The sequence below is a fragment of the Rattus norvegicus genome, chromosome 4 (genome assembly GCF_036323735.1).
Source record: "Rattus norvegicus strain BN/NHsdMcwi chromosome 4, GRCr8, whole genome shotgun sequence".
Taxonomy (NCBI): Eukaryota; Metazoa; Chordata; class Mammalia; order Rodentia; family Muridae; genus Rattus; species Rattus norvegicus.
Genome location: NC_086022.1, coordinates 9,290,418 through 9,310,869, shown reverse-complemented (window position 1 = coordinate 9,310,869; position 20,452 = coordinate 9,290,418).

The following is a 20,452-nucleotide window of genomic DNA, read 5'->3' as shown; positions in this document are numbered from 1 at the left end:
TAAACCATCCCTGCATGCCTGGGATGAAGCCTACTTGATCATGATGGATGATTGTTTTGATGTGCTCTTGAATTCGGTTTGCCAGAATTTTATTGAGTATTTTTGCGTCGACATTCATAAGGGAAATTGGTCTGAAGTTCTCTTTCTTTGTTGTGTCTTTGTGTGGTTTAGGTATAAGAGTAATTGTGGCTTCGTAGAAGGAATTCGGTAGGGCTCCATCTGTTTCAATTTTGTGGAATAGTTTGGATAATATTGGTATGAGGTCTTCTATGAAGGTTTGATAGAATTCTGCACTAAACCCGTCTGGACCTGGGCTCTTTTTGGTTGGGAGACCTTTAATGACTGCTTCTATTTCCTTAGGAGTTATGGGGTTGTTTAACTGGTTTATCTGTTCCTGATTTAACTTCGATACCTGGTATCTGTCTAGGAAATTGTCCATTTCCTGAAGATTTTCAAATTTTGTTGAATATAGGTTTTTATAGTAAGATCTGATGATTTTTTGAATTTCCTCCGAATCTGTAGTTATGTCTCCTTTTTCATTTCTGATTTTGTTAATTTGGACACACTCTCTGTGTCCTCTCGTTAGTCTGGCTAAGGGTTTATCTATCTTGTTGATTTTCTCAAAGAACCAACTTTTGGTTCTGTTGATTCTTTCTATGGTCCTTTTTGTTTCTACTTGGTTGATTTCAGCTCTGAGTTTGATTATTTCCTGCCTTCTACTCCTCCTGGGTGTATTTGCTTCTTTTTGTTCTAGAGCTTTTAGGTGTGCTGTCAAGCTGCTGACATATGCTCTTTCCTGTTTCTTTCTGCAGGCACTCAGCGCTATGAGTTTTCCTCTTAGCACAGCTTTCATTGTGTCCCATAAGTTTGAGTATGTTGTATCTTCATTTTCATTAAATTCTAAAAAGTTTTTAATTTCTTTCTTTATTTCTTCCTTGACCAGGTTATCATTGAGTAGAGCATTGTTCAATTTCCACGTATATGTGGGCATTCTTCCCTTATTGTTATTGAAGACCAGTTTTAGGCCGTGGTGGTCCGATAGCACGCATGGGATTATTTCTATCTTTCTGTACCTGTTGAGGCCCGTTTTTTGACCAATTATATGGTCAATTTTGGAGAAAGTACCATGAGGAGCTGAGAAGAAGGTATATCCTTTTGCTTTAGGATAGAATGTTCTATAAATATCCGTTAAGTCCATTTGGCTCATGACTTCTCTTAGTCTGTCTACATCACTGTTTAATTTCTGTTTCCATGATCTGTCCATTGATGAGAGTGGGGTGTTGAAATCTCCCACTATTATTGTGTGAGGTGCAATGTGTGTTTTGAGCTTTAGTAAGGTTTCTTTTACGTATGTAGGTGCCCTTGTATTTGGGGCATAGATATTTAGGATTGAGAGTTCATCTTGGTTGATTTTTCCTTTGATGAATATGAAGTGTCCTTCCTTATCTTTTTTGATGACTTTTAGTTGGAAATTGATTTTATTTGATATTAGAATGGCTACTCCAGCTTGCTTCTTCTGACCATTTGCTTGGAAAGTTGTTTTCCAGCCTTTCACTCTGAGGTAGTGTCTGTCTTTGTCTCTGAGGTGTGTTTCCTGTAGGCAGCAGAATGCAGGGTCCTCGTTGCGTATCCAGTTTGTTAATCTATGTCTTTTTATTGGGGAGTTGAGGCCATTGATATTGAGAGATATTAAGGAATAGTGATTATTGCTTCCCGTTATATTCATATTTGGATGTGAGGTTATGTTTGTGTGCTTTCATTCTCTTTGTTTTGTTGCCAAGACGATTAGTTTCTTGCTTCTTCTAGGGTATAGCTTGCCTCCTTATGTTGGGCTTTACCATTTATTATCCTTTGTAGTGCTGGATTTGTAGAAAGATATTGTGTAAATTTGGTTTTGTCATGGAATATCTTGGTTTCTCCATCAATGTTAATTGAGAGTTTTGCTGGATACAGTAACCTGGGCTGGCATTTGTGTTCTCTTAGTGTCTGTATGACATCAGTCCAGGATCTTCTGGCCTTCATAGTTTCTGGCGAGAAGTCTGGTGTGATTCTGATAGGTCTCCCTTTATATGTTACTTGACCTTTTTCCCTTACTGCTTTTAATATTCTTTCTTTATTTTGTGCGTTTGGTGTTTTGACAATTATGTGACGGGAGGTGTTTCTTTTCTGGTCCAATCTATTTGGAGTTCTGTAGGCTTCTTGTATGTCTATGGGTATCTCTTTTTTTAGGTTAGGGAAGTTTTCTTCTATGATTTTGTTGAAGATATTTACTGGTCCTTTGAGCTGGGAGTCTTCACTCTCTTCTATACCTATTATCCTTAGGTTTGATCTTCTCATTGAGTCCTGGATTTCCTGTATGTTTTGGACCAGTAGCTTTTTCCGCTTTACATTATCTTTGACAGTTGAGTCAATGATTTCTATGGAATCTTCTGCTCCTGAGATTCTCTCTTCCATCTCTTGTATTCTGTTGGTGAAGCTTGTATCTACAGCTCCTTGACTCTTCTTTTGGTTTTCTATATCCAGGGTTGTTTCCATGTGTTCTTTCTTGATTGCTTCTATTTCCATTTTTAATTCCTTCAACTGTTTGATTGTGTTTTCCTGGAATTCTTTCAGGGATTTTTGCGATTCCTCTCTGTAGGCTTTTACTTGTTTATTAATGTTTTCCTGTGCTTCCCTAAGTGTGTTCATGTCTTTCTTGAAGTCCTCCAGCATCATGATCAAATATGATTTTGAAACTAGATCTTGCTTTTCTGGTGTGTTTGGATATTCCATGTTTGTTTTGGTGGGAGAATTGGGCTCCGATGATGGGATGTAGTCTTGGTTTCTGTTGCTTGGGTTCCTGCGCTTGCCTCTCGCCATCAGATTATCTCTAGTGTTACTTTGTTCTGCTGTTTCTGACAGTGGCTAGACTGTCCTATAAGCCTGTGTGTCAGGAGTGCTGTAGACCTGTTTTCCTCTCTTTCAGTCAGTTATGGGGACAGAGTGTTCTGCTTTCGGGCGTGTGGTTTTTCCTCTCTACAGGTCTTCAGCTGTTCCTGTGGGCCTGTGTCTTGAGTTCACCAGGCAGCTTTCTTGCAGCAGAAAAGTTGGTCTTACCTGTGGTCCCGAGGCTCAAGTTCGCTCGTGGGGTGCTGCCCACGGGCTCTCTGCAGCGGCAGCAACCAGGAAGACCTGTGCCGTCCCTTCCGGGAGCTTCAGTGCACCAGGGTTCCAGATGGTCTTTGGCTTTTTCCTCTGGCGTCCGAGATGTGTGTGCAGGGAGCAGTCTCTTCTGGTTTCCCAGGCTTGTCCGCCTCTCTGAAGGTTTAGCTCTCCCTCCCACGGGATTTGGGTGCAGAGAACTGTTTATCCGGTCTGTTTCCTTCAGGGTCCGGCGGGGTCCTGCCGCTCCTGGGCCCTCCCCCACGGGAACCCAGAGGCCTTATACAGTTTCCTCTTGGGCCAGAGATGTGGGCAGGGGTGAGCAGTGTTGGTGGTCTCTTCCGCTCTGCAGCCTCAGGAGTGCCCACCTGACCAGGCGGTTGGGTTTCTCTCTCACCGGGTCTGGGCACAAGATAGCATTTTCAACAAATGGTGCTGGTTCAACTGGACGTCAGCATGTAGAAGAATGCAGATCGATCCATTCTTATCACCCTGTTCAAAGCTTAAGTCCAAGAGGATCAAGGACCTCCACATCAAACCAGATACACTCAAACTAATAAATGAAAACTTGGGGAAGACTCTAAAACACATGGACACTGGGGAAAGTTTCCTGAACAAAACACCAATGGTTTAATGCTCTAAGATCTAGAATGGGACTTCATAAAACTGCAAACTTCTGTAAGGTGAAAAGACATTGTCATTTGGACAAAACGGCAACCAACAGATTGGGAAAAGATCTTTACAAATCCCACATCTGATAGAGGGCTTATATCCAAAATAAACCAAGAACTCCAGAAGTTAGACTCCAGAGAGCCAAATAACCTTATTAAAATGGGGTACAGAACTAAACAAAGAATTCTCAGTTGAGGAATATCAAATGGCTGAAAAGTACCTAAAAAATTGCTCCACATCCTTAGTCATCAAGGAAATGCAAATCAAAACAACCCTGAGTTTCCACCTCACACCAGTTAGAATGGCTGAGATCAAACACTCAAGTGACAACAGATGCTGGTGGAGAAAAGGGAACAATCCTCCATTGTTGGTGGGATTGCAAACTGGTACAACCACTCTGGAAATCACTCTGGTGAATATAAATTCACCAGAGTGAATATATATGTGTGTGTGTGTGTGTGTGTGTGTGTGTGTGTGTGTGTGTATGGTGAATATTCACCAAAACTAGATAAGATTGATGCGGCTAAGAAGTGCAGGCCGACAGGAACCAGATATAGATGTCTTCTGAGAGACACAGCCAGAGCATGTCAAATACAGAGGCAAAAGCTAGCAGCAAACCGCTGACCTGAGAATGGGACCCCTGTTGGAGGAATTAGAGAAAGGATCGAAAGAGCTGAAGGGGCTTGCAACCCTGTAAGAATGACAATACCAACCAACCAGAGCTCCCAGGGACTAAACCACTACCCAAAGACTGCACATGGACTGACCCATGGCTCCAGCTGCATATATAGCAGAGGATGGCCTTGTTGGGCACCAATGTAAGGAGAAGCCCTTGGTCCTGCCAGGCTGGACCTCCCAGTGTAGGGGAATGTCAGGGGGAGGGATTGAAGGGGGAGGGTGGATGGGGAGGGGAACACCCTTAAAAAAGAAGGGGAGGGGGATGGGGTTGTGATAGGGGGCTTATGTCCGGGAAACCAGAAAAAGGAATAATATTTGAAATATACATAAAAGTATTCAATAAAAATTTTAAATAATATTAAAATGTGTAGAAATAGTGCACCTTAGGGAAAAGGCATTTTGTTTATTTAGGCTCACTACAAAAAAATCCCCCTAAACTATAGAACTAAATTCATCATAGAGTCCTCCTGTTGAAAGTAGAAGTGACCCTTTTGGGAGTCACAGGTTGGAGTGACAAGCTAGCTTCACTGTCCACAATTGTAATAGGGGAGGATCTATGAAAGGATGTAGGGAAGTCTCTTGTGTCTCTTCCACTGAACCACTTACTCGGACTTCCACTAGCAATCCTGACTCCAACTACAACTGTATTTGTAAAACATCTGACTGTTAAAGCAAGGATATAAGCACTATTTATGCATTTTATTTAGTTAAAGTGTGTCTTTTCCTGAATGTATATGTATGAGTGCACATATGTGCTTGGTGACCCCTGAAGCCACAAAAAGGGTTCCCTGGGACTGGGATTACAAAAGTTGTGAGGCATCATGTAGGTGCTGGTAACTGATCCTGGGATTCTGCAAAAGCAGCCAGTGCATTTAAATGCTGAGACTTCTCTGTACCGCCAAGAAAATTGATTTAAGAAAGAAATCATGATACGGCCTCTGGGTTCCCGTGGGGGAGGGCCCAAGAGCGGCGGGACCCCTGCACCTGAGACACCGCCTGAACCTGAAGGAACAGACCAGAAAAACAGTTCTCTGCACCCAAATTCCGTGGGAGGGAGAGATAAACCTACAGAGAAGCAGACACGCCTGGTAAACCAGAAGAGACTGCACTCTGCACACATCTCGGACGCCAGAGGAAAACACCAAACGCCATCTGGAACCCTGGTGCACGGAGGCTCCCGGAAACGGCGGTGCAGATCTTCCTGGTTGCTGCCGCCGTGCAGAGCTCATAGGCAGCACCCCATGAGCAAACTTGAGCCTCGGGACCACAGGTAAGACCAACTTTTCTGCTGCAAGAGACCTGCCTGGTGAACTCAGGACACACAGAGGCAAAATTCCTCTAGGACTGGGTACTTCCTGTGTTTACCGGGAGTCCCAAACCCACGGATCCTGGCCCAGAGCAGCTCTCTGCTCCCAAACCCCGTGGGAGAGAAACCTCACCGCCTGGTCAGGTGGGCACTCCTGGGGCTGCAGAGCAGAAGAGACCACCAACACTGCCCACCCCTGCCCACATCCCTGGCCCAAGAGGAAACTGTATACAGCCTCTGGGTTCTCGTGGGGGAGGGCCCAGGAGCGGCAGGACCCCTGAACTTGAGACACTGCTGGAACCTGAAGGGACAGACCGGATAAACAGTTCTCTGCACCCAAATCCCGTGGGAGGGAGAGCTAAACCTACAGAGAGGCAGACACGCCTGGGAAACCAGAAGAGACTGCACTCTGCACACATCTCGGACGCCAGAGGAAAACACCAAACGCCATCTGGAACCCTGGTGCACGGAGGCTCCCGGAAACGGCGGCACAGATCTTCCTGGTTGCTGCTGCCACGCAGAGCTCGTAGGCAGCACCCCAGGAGCAAACTTGAGCCTCGGGACCACAGGTAAGACCAACTTTTCTGCTACAAGTGACCTGCCTGGTGAACACCAGACACAGGCCCACAGGAAGAGCTGAAGGCCTGTAGATAGGAAAAACTACATGCCCGAAAGCAGAACACTCTGTCCCCATAACTGGCTGAAAGAAAACAGGAAAACAGGTCTACAGCATTCCTGACACACAGGCTTATAGGACAGTCTAGATACTGTCAGAAATAGCAGAACAAAGTAACACTAGAGATAATCTGATGGCGAGAGGCAAGCGCAAGAACCCAAGCAAGAGAAACCAAGACTACATGGCATCATCGGAGCCCAATTCTCCCACCAAAGCAAACACGGAATATCCAAACACACCAGAAAAGCAAGATCTAGTTTCAAAATCATATTTGATCATGATGCTGGAGGACTTCAAGAAAGACGTGAAGAACTCCCTTAGAGAACAAGTAGAAGCCTAAGAGAGGAATCACAAAAATCCCTGAAAGAATTCCAGGAAAACACAATCAAACAGTTGAAGGAATTAAAAATGGAAATAGAAGCAATCAAGAAAGAACACATGGAAACAACCCTGGATATAGAAAACCAAAAGAAGAGACAAGGAGCTGTAGATACGAGCTTCACCAACAGAATACAAGAGATGGAAGAGAGAATCTCAGGAGCAGAAGATTCCATAGAAATCATTGACTCAACTGTCAAAGATAATGTAAAGCCAAAAAAGCTACTGGTCCAAAACATACAGGAAATCCAGGACTCAATGAGAAGATCAAACCTAAGGATAATAGGTATAGAAGAGAGTAAAGACTCCCAGCTCAAAGGACCAGTAAATATCTTCAACAAAATCATGGAAGAAAACTTCCCTAACCTAAAGAAAGAGATACCTATAGGCATACAAGAAGCCTACAGAACTCCAAATAGATTGGACCAGAAAAGAAACACCTCCCATCACATAATAGTCAAAACACCAAACGCACAAAATAAAGAAAGAATATTAAAAGCAGTAAGGGAAAAAGGTCAAGTAACATATAAAGGCAGACCTATCAGACTTACACCAGATTTTTCGCCAGAAACTATGAAAGCCAGAAGATCCTGGACAGATGTCATACAGACCCTAAGAGAACACAAATGCCAGCCCAGGTTACTGTATCCTGCAAAACTCTCAATTAACATAGATGGAGAAACCAAGATATTCCATGACAAAGCCAAATTTACACAATATCTTTCTATAAATCCAGCACTACAAAGGATAATAGTAAAGCCTAACATAAGCAGGCAAGCTATAACCTAGAAGAAGCAAGAAACTAATCGTCTTGGCAACAAAACAAAGAGAAGAGAAGCACACAAACATAACCTCACATCCAAATATGAATATAACAGGAAGCAATAATCACTATTCCTTAATATCTCTCAACATCAATGGCCTCAACTCCCCAATAAAAAGACATAGATTAACAAACTGGATACGCAACGAGGACCCTGCATTCTGCTGCCTACAGGAAACACACCTCAGAGACAAAGACAGACACTACCTCAGAGTGAAAGGCTGGAAAACAATTTTCCAAGCAAATGGTCAGAAGAAGCAAGCTGGAGTAGCCATTCTAATATCAAATAAAATCAATTTTCAACTAAAATTCATCAAAAAAGATAAGGAAGGACACTTCATATTCATCAAAGGAAAAATCCACCAAGATGAACTCTCAATCCTAAATATCTATGCCCCAAATACAAGGGCACCTACATACATAAAAGAAACCTTACTAAAGCTCAAAACACACATTGCACCTCACACAATAATAGTAGGAGACTTCAACACCCCACTCTCATCAATGGACAGATCATGGAAACAGAAATTAAACAGAGACGTAGACAGACTAAGAGAAGTCATGAGCCAAATGGACTTAACAGATATTTATAGAACATTCTACCCCAAAGCAAAGGATATACCTTCTTCTCAGCTCCTCATGGTACTTTCTCCAAAATTGACCATATAATTGGTCAAAAAACGTGCCTCAACAGGTACAGAAAGATAGAAATAATCCCATGCGTGCTATCGGACCACCACGGTCTAAAACTGGTCTTCAATACCAATAAGGGAAGAATGCCCACATATACGTTGAAATTGAACAATGCTCTACTTAATGATAACCTGGTCAAGGAAGAAATAAAGAAAGAAATTAAAGACTTTTTAGAATTTAATGAAAATGAAGGTACAACATACCCAAACTTATGGGACACAATGAAAGCTGTGCTAAGAGGAAAACTCATAGGGCTGAGTGCCTGCAGAAAGAAACAGGAAAGAGCATATGTCAGCAGCTAGACAGCAAAAAGCTCTAGAACAAAAAGCAGCAAACACACCCAGGAGGAGTAGAAGGCAGGAAATAATCAAACTCAGAGCTGAAATCAACCAAGTAGAAACAAAAAGGACCATAGAAAGAATCAACAGAGCCAAAAGTTGGTTCTTTGAGAAAATCAACAAGATAGATAAACCCTTAGCCAGACTAACGAGAGGACACAGAGACTGTGTCCAAATTAACAAAATCAGAAATGAAAAGGGAGACATAACTACAGATTCAGAGGAAATTCAAAAAATCATCAGATCCTACTACAAAAGCCTATATTCAGCAAAACTTGAAAATCTGCAGGAAATGGACAATTTCCTAGACAGATACCAGGTACCGAAGTTAAATCAGGAACAGATAAACCAGTTAAACAACCCCATAACTCCTAAGGAAATAGAAGCAGTCATTAAAGGTCTCCCAACCAAAAAGAGCCCAGGTCCAGACGGGTTTAGTGCAGAATTCTATCAGACCTTCATAGAAGACCTCAAACCAATATTATCCAAACTATTCCACAAAATTGAAACAGATGGAGCACTACCTAATTCCTTCTATGAAGCCACAATTACTCTTATACCTAAACCACACAAAGACACAACAAAGAAAGAGAACTTCAGACCAATTTCCCTATGAATATCGACGCAAAAATACTCAATAAAATTCTGGCAAACCGAATCCAAGAGCACATCAAAACAATCATCCACCATGACCAAGTAGGCTTCATCCCAGGCATGCACGGATGGTTTAATATACGGAAAACCATCAACCTGATCCATTATATAAACAAACTGAAAGAACAAAACCACATGATCATTTCATTAGATGCTGAGAAAGCATTTGACAAAATTCAACACCCCTTCATGATAAAAGTCCTGGAAAGAATAGGAATTCAAGGCCCATAACTAAACATAGTAAAAGCCATATACAGCAAACCAGTTGCTAACATTAAACTAAATGGAGAGAAACTTGAAGCAATCCCATTAAAATCAGGGACTAGACAAGGCTGCCCACTCTCTCCCTACTTATTCAATATAGTTCTTTAAGTTCTAGCCAGAGCAATCAGACAACAAAAGGAGGTCAAGGGGATACAGATCGGAAAGAAGAAGTCAAAATATCACTATTTGCAGATGATATGACAGTATATTTAAGTGATCCCAAAAGTTCCACCAGAGAACTACTAAAGCTGACAAACAACTTCAGCAAAGTGGCTGGGTATAAAATTAACTCAAATAAATCAGTTGCCTTCCTCTACACAAAAGAGAAACAAGACGAGAAAGAAATTAGGGAAACGACACCCTTCATAATAGACCCAAATAATATAAAGTACCTCGGTGTGACTTTAACCAAGCAAGTAAAAGATTTGTACAATAAGAACTTCAAGACTCTGAATAAAGAAATTGAAGAAGTCCTCAGAAGATGGAAAAATCTCCCATGCTCATGGATTGGCAGGATTAATATAGTAAAAATGGCCATTTTACCAAAAGCGATCTACAGATTCAATGCAATCCCCATCAAAATACCAATCCACCTCTTCAAAGAGTTAGACAGAACAATTTGCAAATTCATCTGGAATAACAAAAAACCCAGGATAGCTAAAACTATCCTCAACAATAAAAGGACTTCAGGGGGAATCACTATCCCTGAACTCAAGCAGTATTACAGAGCAATAGTGATAAAAACTGCAGGGTATTGGTACAGAGACAGACAGATAGACCAATGGAACAGAATTGAAGACCCAGAAATGAACCCACATACCTATGGGCACTTGATTTTTGACAAAGAAGCCAAAACCATCAAATGGAAAAAAGATAGCATTTTCAGCAAATGGTGCTGGTTCAACTGGAGGTCAACATGTAGAAGAATGCAGATCGATCCATGCTTATCACCCTGTACAAAGCTTAAGTCCAAGTGGATCAAGGCCCTCCACATCAAACCAGACACACTCAAACTAATAGAAGAAAAACTAGGGAAGCATCTGGAACACATGGGCACTGGAAAAAATTTCCTGAACAAAACACCAATGGCTTATGCTCTAAGATCAAGAATCGACAAATGGGATCTCATAAAACTGCAAAGCTTCTGTAAGGCAAAGGACACTGTGGTTAGGACAAAACGGCAACCAACAGATTGGGAAAAGATCTTTACCAATCCTACAACAGATAGAGGCCTTATATCCAAAATATACAAAGAACTCAAGAAGTTAGACTGCAGGGAGACAAATAACCCTATTAAAAAAAGGGGTTCAGAGCTAAACAAAGAATTCACAGCTGAGGAATGCCGAATGGCTGAGAAACACCTAAAGAAATGTTCAACATCTTTAGTCATAAGGGAAATGCCAATCAAAACAACCCTGATATTTCACCTCACACCAGTGAGAATGGCTAAGATCAAAAACTCAGATGACAGCAGATGCTGGCGAGGATGTGGAGAAAGAGGAACACTCCTCCATTGTTGGTGGGATTGCAGACTGGTACAACCATTCTGGAAATCAGTCTGGAGGTTCCTCAGAAAATTGGACATTGAACTGCCTGAGCATCCAGCTATACCTCTCTTGGGCATATACCCAAAAGGTGCCCCAACATATAAAAAAGTCACGTGCTCCAATATGTTCACTGCAGCCTTATTTATAATAGCCAGAAGCTGGAAAGAACCCAGATGCCCTTCAACAGTGGAATGGATACAGAAAATGTGGTACATCTACACAATGGAATATTACTCAGCTATCAAAAACAATGCCTTTATGAAATTCGTAGGCAAATGGTTCGAACTGGAAAATATCATCCTGAGTGAGCTAACCCAATCACAGAAAGACACACATGGTATGCACTCATTGATAAGTGGCTATTAGCCCAAATGCTTGAATTACCCTAGATGCATAGAACACATGAAACTCAAGACGGATGATCAAAATGTGAATGTTTCACTCCTTCCTTAAAAGGGGAACAAGAATACCCTTGGCAGGGAATAGAGAGGCAAAGATTAAAAGAGAGACTGAAGGAACACCCATTCAGAGCCTGCCCCACATGTGGCCCATACATATACAGCCACCCAATTAGACAAGCAAAGAAGTGCAGGCTGACAGGAGCCGGATGTAGATCTCTCCTGAGAGACACAGCCAGAATACAGCAAATACAGAGGTGAATGCCAGCAGCAAACCACTGAACTGAGAATAGGACCCCGTTGAAGGAATCAGAGAAAGAACTGGAAGTGCTTGAAGGGGCTCGAGACCCCATAGGTACAACAATGCCTAGCAACCAGAGCTTCCAGGGACTAAGCCACTACCTAAAGACTAAACATGGAGTGACCCTGGACTCTGACCTCATAGGTAGCAATAAATATCCTAGTAAGAGCACCAGTGGAAGGGGAAGCCCTAGGTCCTGCTAAGACTGAACCCCCAGTGAACTAGATTGTTGGGTTGAGGGCGGCAAGGGGGGGAGGATGGGGAGGGGAACGCCCATAAAAAAGGGGAGGGGGGAGGGGGTTGGATGCCTGGAAACCGGGAAAGGGAATAACACTCGAAATGTATATAAGAAATACTCAAGTTAATAATAAAAAAGAAAGAAATCACATTACTGTTGTTTCAAATATTTGAGTGTTTGATCTCAGCAAGAGTCTAAAGTTATTACATATATCTCATTTAATTCAGAGTCACATACTTTTTATTCTGAGTTTGGGTTTGCAGTCTGACTGTTTAATTCCTTGGACTGCCCATTGCAGAGTTTTGTATCTTTGGTTTTAAAAACATCTCCTGAGAAGCATCTGTAGACCTTGCCTGTCTCCTGGGGTTCAGCATGTTAAAAGAGAGCAAGTGGTGTGCATAAAGGTGAGTGAAGAAGTCTAGGTTCTGTTAATAAAGTCCTCCAGCTTCACAATCCTGCCCTTGGCAAAGCAGCTATGTTCCCTTATGAATAAACTAATGGACAATTTAAAAATCAATGTCAGAGCAATGCTAGTGAGCTCAGCTCTCAACAATCCTTTTCAGGTTGCCAGGCAACTATCATCTAGACTCCTGCATGTGTGTGTGTGTGTGTGTGTGTGTGTGTGTGTGTGTGTGTGTGTGTGTGTGCGCGCGCACGTCTGTAGGAGGCCTCTGTGTCCTAGGAAAATTCATGTCATACTATGCAATAAAGCCCAATTTCTGGATTAGAGTGTTATGAACTGAGGTTTGCAAACAAGTGCAGAACCCAAGATGGTAACAAGAGGCCCAGGCAAGGAAACCCCTTTTCTAAGCATTCCCTTTTCTTCTGCAAAACAAAAGAAAGGAGGAGAGGAAAGGAGGACTCTTTCTTGTAGTCTCCCCAGATTACAGGCTGCCCAATTGGATGAATGTTTTAGTCTATAGTGTGCCAGAGCCTTGATGTTCTGACATGGCCACATTCTCATTAATTTGAACACAACATAACTTGAGCAGGACACTAGCTTTGTGCCACAGACTCTTAATGAAAGAAGGCTTCTGTATTGAATGTATACTGTCGAATGGTTACATTTCTATACCCAGGGTTGAGAACTGTCCTATAAAGGGCCAGATAGTGAACAAGTTAGTGTTCGATGCCACACAATGCTGTCTGCTCCATGTGTACACTATGAGAGTGACAGTGGCAGTTCCAATAAACCATATTTATATGACAGTATGAGAAATACTGCTGAGATCTGCCTTATGACCAGAAGAGGAGCTGGTTCCTGGAGCTGCCACTACATGTAGTATTAAGATGCCATGTGAGTCCTAAGAGCCCAACCCATGTCCTCTGTGAGAGCATCCAGTGCTCCTAAGCAGTGAACCATCTCTCCAGGCCCAAAGTTTCCTCTCAGTGATGCTAATCTCTTTGCTGCTTTGTCTACCCTTGCTTCTCCTCACCAAATGGAACACTTTTCAACCCCTTCTGCTCTGCTTTGTATTTCTAATACTCATTATAAAAGCAACAATAAAGAACCATCCCAAAAACGATGGCTCTGCTGCTTTCAAGTCCCTACAACACCGGTGAGTTTGTCACTTCTAAATTTATCCTTACTCGAATTGCGAACAGGCTGTCATTATTCTGGAATATAATGTGAATGGACTCCAGTCCTCTTCAAGAGAGTTTTCATTCCTGCCTGAACCTGAGGAGCATGACGTCATGGTCCATATTTCTCTCAGCATCTGTTTGTTCAATTTGGGTATGCTTCGGGGCTGTGGCTATGGAGTTTAAAACATTTATTTTCTTTCCTATGTTTCCCTAGCACACCTTTCTTAGAAAATGTCAGTGAAAATTAGAAACTTAGACACCATATATCTTTTCATTTCATTTTCCTTTCTGATTAGAGAATCCTGGGAACAACTTGTTCTAGCATTTATTTATTAAGCTGGGCTACAGCTTGGTGGGGTCGAGCATTGTCTAGCATGGTTAAGGACCTGGGTTTGATGCCTAGATGCACAATATTAGATAAATGGACAGTTTTATTTTTTAAATGCCCTGTAATGAATGCATCCATATAGGTTTCCCATTTAATGTGACTTTTCATGGAGCTAGCTATACAATGGAATAAAGCTCTGGTCTAGGGAGGATTTCCTTTGTCCTCAGACTCCAGAATCTTCAATTTACAGTTGATACTGCAATTCACTGACAGAGGTTTTATGTTTCTAATATAATAACAGGTAGAGTTTTAGTGTTGAGATGGGCTAAAACAATACTGGTTTTGTAAGCCATGTTCTGTCATGCTGTTCTATTCAATATAGAGTGTCCTGCACAATGGATGTGCTGGCTAGTTTTATATCAACTTGACACAAACTAGAGTTAGCTAAAAGGAGGAAACCTCAACTAAGAAAATGTCTTCATAAGATCCATTTTCTTAATTAGTGACAATGGGGTAGAGTCCAGTCTACTGTCGGTGATGCCATCCCTGAAATGGTTAGTGGTCCTGGGTTCTCTAAGAAGGCAAGCTGAACAACCCATGGGAAGGAAGTCAGTAAGCAGCACTTCTCCATGGCCTCTGCATCAACTCATGTCTCCAGGTTCCTACCTGTCCTGGCTTCTTTCAGCGATAAAACTACAATGCGGAAGTGTAAATTCAACAAACCCTTTCCTCCTGAACTTACGTTTTGGTCATGGCATTTCTTTGCAACAACAGAAACCCTAACTAAGACAATGGGTAAACATTTTTCCTTCATGTTCAATGGGTGGCAGCTGTTCTTACACCTGTTGGGGGACATGAAGAGGCAGCTTTACATTTTCAGCAATACTTTAACTCAGCCTTAGCTATAATGCGTCTTAAAATAATATAGGCACTGTGAATATTAAGTGAGAAATATTCAAGAATTTGTTGGAATTGTTTCTCCAGTTTTTAAACTTGGATGTAGTGGGTTGGCCTAATGCTGCTTGCTTTCTAATCCTAATTTGGGTCCCCCAAGACTGGTTACTCCAAAGACAAGGGAGTCTGCATGTAAGACACTGAGTGACCTGCCCACAGTTCATTGTAATTGGTAAATAAAGATGCCCACAGCCAATAGCTGAGCAGAAGAAACATGGTGGGGTTTAGGTTTCATGGGGTCAGAGAGGAGGTAGAAGAGGAAGAACATGCAGGAGAGGAGAAAGGGAAAGCCACTATGGGTGAGCTGAGCCATTAAAATGTGGCCATGTGGACTAGACAATTGGAGTTAAGAGCAGCCCAGATAGAACATAGTAAATATTAAGTGGTAACTCTGCGGTATCGATAGGAAAGCAGATTCTAATAGCATGGAGGGTAGGCAGCTGTCCAGCTCTTCTGCTGTTTAGGGCATATTATAAATATAAAGGGTGTGTGTGTGTGTGTGTGTGTGTGTGTGTGTGTGTGTGTGTGTGTGTGTGTGTTATCTGGGAACTCAATAATCAAAGGTGGGGTAGAAACCCCAGGCTGCAATTTTTAAGTATTACATTCTACACTTGGATTTCTGCTCTTCTGGGTGTGTAGAGAGAGATGTCAGTAAAAATTCTTAGAAGGTGTGATATTTAGCTTTGTCAACTTGACACAATATAGAATCTCCTAAGAAGAGCATCTCCATGAGGAATTGCTTATATCAGGTTAACCTAGAAAATGTTTTGTTGGATTTATTGGTTGCATTAGTTGGAAGGACTAGCCTACTGTGGGCAGCACTATTCCCTAGGTTTGGGTCTTAGATTGTATATATATATATATATATATATATATATATATGGAAAGGAGGATGAAAGCTGATAAGTATGTGTGCATTGGCTTTCTTTGTTTTGGAGTCTGGATGAGATGTTGTTGACTGTTTCAGTTCCCACCACCTTGACTTTCTCCATGTTTCAGTTCCCACTACCTCGACTTTCTCTATAACTTGGAATTGTAACTAATGTAGATCCTTTATACTCTAAGTTGATGTTAATTGACGTGTTTTATCACAACAGTCATGAAACGAGGACAGATGGAAACCAACACAAGTAACTCAAGGTGCCCTGTATTGTAACTGCCATCTGGCAGACACAAGCTTCATTACACCTACCAAAGGGTGGGGATTTCACAGCATATTCTTTCAATTATTATTAATATCCAATCCTCATTGGCATCTTGCTTCTAAAAGGTATTGGCATTTAATTTATAAACAAAGTCAATGCTGTAAGTAAAATTCTACTGTTTATTTCAAATCCACTTTCCATGCATGAATATGAAGTTTTCTTTCTGGTAGCTTCCAGACATCTGAAGAGAAGAAGAGCTGATTGGACTATAGATTGGACTGCAGTTTAGTTGTAGAGCAAGGTCCTGATTCAATTACTAGGACTGCAGCAAACAAACAAACAAACAAATGCATAAGTGCCCTTGAAATTATTAAAAAGAAACTATTAAATCAGGACTGGGAAGATGGCTCAGTAAGGGAACCAGAGTTTGGAACCCCAGAACACACAAAATTCCTGTGTGGGCATGGTGGTACATCTGTTATTCCCAAAGCAAGCTCACCTGTGAGAATAGCCATGTTAATAAGCTCTGAAATTGAATGAGACCCTGACTCAAAGGATACCATAGAAGAATCATTGAGGAAGTACCATAATGTGTCTGCCTCTTTGCCTGGAGGGCCCATGCACTGCAGCCATGCTGCCCAGACAAGGAAGAGAGGAACGGGGGTTCAAGGTTTATGTTTCCTTTCAGAGTGTCTAGGCACTAGCCAGGAAAGGGAAAGCAGAACTCTGGACAAACAGGATCTGGCCCATTTGGGAGCAAGTGCCAAGGACCAGAGAGGCTGGAAAAAGAAAATCTTCCAGGGTCTTAGGTGCAGTTCTTTTTTTTTTTTAAAAAAAACAACCTTTAATTTAATTTAATTTAATTTCACTTTACATCTTGATCACTGCCCCCCTCCTAGTCCCCTCCTCACCCCCTCCCCCATTTCTTCTCCTCCGAGAGGATAGAAGCTCCTTCTGGGTATCTACCTACTTGGCATATCAAGTCTCTGCTGGTCTAGGAACATCCTCTCCCACTGGTGCTTGACAAGATAGTCCAGTTAGATGGGCAACAGTTGTTGGCGACCCCACATGGAGACTGAGCTGTGTGTCTGCTACATGTGTGCAGGGATGCCTTAGTGCAGCTGTGTATGCTTTTTCATTGGTTGCTCAGTCTCTGAGAGCACTGAAGGGCCCAAGTTAGTTGACTTTGCTGGTTTTCCTGTGGAGTTGTTATTTCCTTCTGGGCCCTCAATTCCAGCCTCAAATCTTCCATAAGACTTCTCCCGTTCTTTCCAACATTTGACTGTGAGTCTCTGTATCTGTTTCAGTCAGCTGCTGGATGGAGCTCTCAGAAGACAGTTATGCTAGGCTCCTGTCTGTAAGTGCATCAGAGCATCATTAATAGTGTCAGGGATTGGTGTCTGCCCATGGAACGGGTCTCAAATTGTTGGTTATTGCTTGGCCATTCCCTCAGTCTCTACTCCATCCCCACTACCTGAACTTTTTTTATAGACAGGATGCTTTTTGGGTCAAAAGATTTTTGGGTGGATTGGTGTCCCTATCACTCCAATGGGGTTCCTGCTTAGCTACAGGAGGTAGCTCCCTCAGGGTCCATATCCGTACTACTGTGAGTTTCATCTAAGGTCACCCCCATTGATTCCTGGAAGCTTCCCCTATTCCAGGCCTCTGGCATTCCTGGGCATATACCCAAAAGCTGTCCTACTATACCATAGGGACACTTGCTCAACTGTGTTCATAGCAGTTTTATTCATAGTAGCCAAAAACAGAAACTGGAAAAAACCTGCATGTCCATAAACTAAAGAGTGGACAAAAACCATGGTCCATCTACACAATGGAATACTATTGAGTCAATAAAAACAAAGGCATCATGAAATTTTCAGGCAAAGGGATGAAGCTTGAGAATATCATCCTGAGTGAGGCAACCCAGACCCAAAAGTACATGAATGACATGTCCTCACTTATAAGTGGGTATTAGCCATAAAGTACAGGATACCCAGGATACACTCCACAGACACGAAGCTAAACACAAAGAGGCCCAAGTGAGGATGCTTCACTCTCGCTTAGAAAGGGGAATAAACTAGTTATAGGAGGCAGATGGAAGGAGGGAACTGGGTGGAAGAGGGGATGGGCAGAGGAATGGTGGGTCGGGATGGAGTGTGGGGAGGTAGGAGACGGGGCTAGAGGGCCAGGAGAATGAATGGAAATTTGCAGTAGGCAATGTTCTTTTAGGTGAAGACCTTCCCCATGGCGATCTTTAATGAAGCATACATCCTTGCTTGTTGACATTGTCTTTTTTAAGTGTAGATGTGTGTGCATATACTTTATTTGAGGGGGGTGAACCAGGGATTATATACTTCTTGGGGGAAGGAATACCCAGGAAGGGAAGATCATTGGCTGAATGCTTCATTAGCATGTGGAAGCATTCTGGGTGTTATGCTACAGTGACATTCTGCATGTAGAGGTGTGGGGATTTTTGAACTCTCCAGATAAGATCGGAGATGGAGAAGCCCTGCTAATTAAGGGAGTCTTCCACATAGCACCAAGCCCCAGAAGTCAATGGTAGACTTCAACCATAATTAGCAGAGTTTTCCCACAAGGAAGATTCCTGACATCAACTTTTGGTTTTTACAGCAGGCACACATATGCATAGTCATATACACAAACACACAAAGACTGCACAAACATACATGCAAAACACAAGAGTAAAAGAAGAATATGAAGTCAAGAGAAAGAGGAGGAGGACTAGGAAGAGGAGGGGAGGAGGAGGACTAGGAAGAGGAGGGGAGGAGGAGGACTAGGAAGAAGAGGGAAGGAGGAGGACTAGGAAGAGGAGGAGGAGATGGAGGAGACTGTCGAATCAATTCATAGAGGACCAACAACACAGACACTACAGAGAGAGAAGTGTTTTCAGCTGTGAACCATAGCTGATTTCAATCAGATTTGTGGTATGGCTGTGAAGAAAGGTACAGAGCTGGAGATGTTCATGAGCCACAAATCCAAAACAAGAAAAATCCTGCTTCAATGGGACCAACAGGTTTGAAGGTCTAAATATATGCAAATTTAGATCCTTGAAACCTACAGGTCAAAATGTATATATAGGGTAGATTGCTCTGATCCTGAGAAAAGGCAGCATTTCACTGTTTCAGGAAGACTCGCTGAATAGTTCGCAAGTGCGGCCTCATCTTTGCACATGGATCCTTCCATGTGTTTACAGAGCAGGATAATTACGTTTGTTGTCTTCTGGCTTTCGAGGGGTGCATGCGATTCTACTGCATTTTGTGTTTCAGGCTCTGTAAACACAGTTTGACCTGGGCAGCTCTTCTATCCAAGGCACAAAGATAAGAGTCTAGAGGGCTCATGTTCCAGTGCCTTCAGAGTTTCTGCCTCTCATCTATAAATAGTACCCAGAGCTCCAGGAGCTGCCCCAATCCAATATCACAACACAGTGTCATACACTCAAGACTGGAAACACTCAGGCATCATTTTTACCTAGGATCTTGTAGAAGTTTTAATTCTAAAATTAAGTATCAGTTTGAAGGCTATCAAAAATTGTTTCATGTAAAGCTTTGAGATTACCATGAGGTACTTAGGAGACAGCTGTGACTTAGCTAGCCTTAATTCTATAGCACTGTGCTGAAATGTTATTAATACAGTGGGCTCCGTTTCTCCTTATATACTTCTGGTTTGCGATGCACGTCACATCAGATAGCGCCTTGGGGAGATCAGATAATAAGTGCTTGCTACATCTGTGTTCTCCCAAGAGCTGAAGAATTGCTTATGCAATGCAGGGTCTATGGAAGTGTGTGTGGATGTGGTGATCCACAAGAACTGCTGAGAAAGAGTACACTCATCTCTCTTCATTACAAATGTGCACATATCCATGAAGGTACACAGTGATTACATTTTTAAGCACTCAAAAAAGTGTTGCAGTGGCCTTCATTTTCCATTGTTCCTATGCTCTGTTAAGGGCCTGGAAATTAGACAGTGCCAGACCTTCATCTCTGTGGCAAAATAAAGGTTAGACCTCTGTATGCATGAACCCACACTTTTCATTTGGTCAATCATTTATACAGCACCATTTTTTTGTATTTCTATCTGAAACAAATTAATATATGTTGCTGATTCGATTATTATATATTAATTACCCCAAAAGATGACTTAACATGTCACAATTATTTAAAAATATTTTGTGAGTGCTTTCCAGCACATATATGTATGCATAGTACCTGCCGAGGCCAGAAGAGGGCACAGGATCCTGGAAGTAGAGTTACAGACTGCGGTAAGCTACTTGGTGCTACGAACTGAACCTGGATCGACTGCAAGAGTGGCGAGTG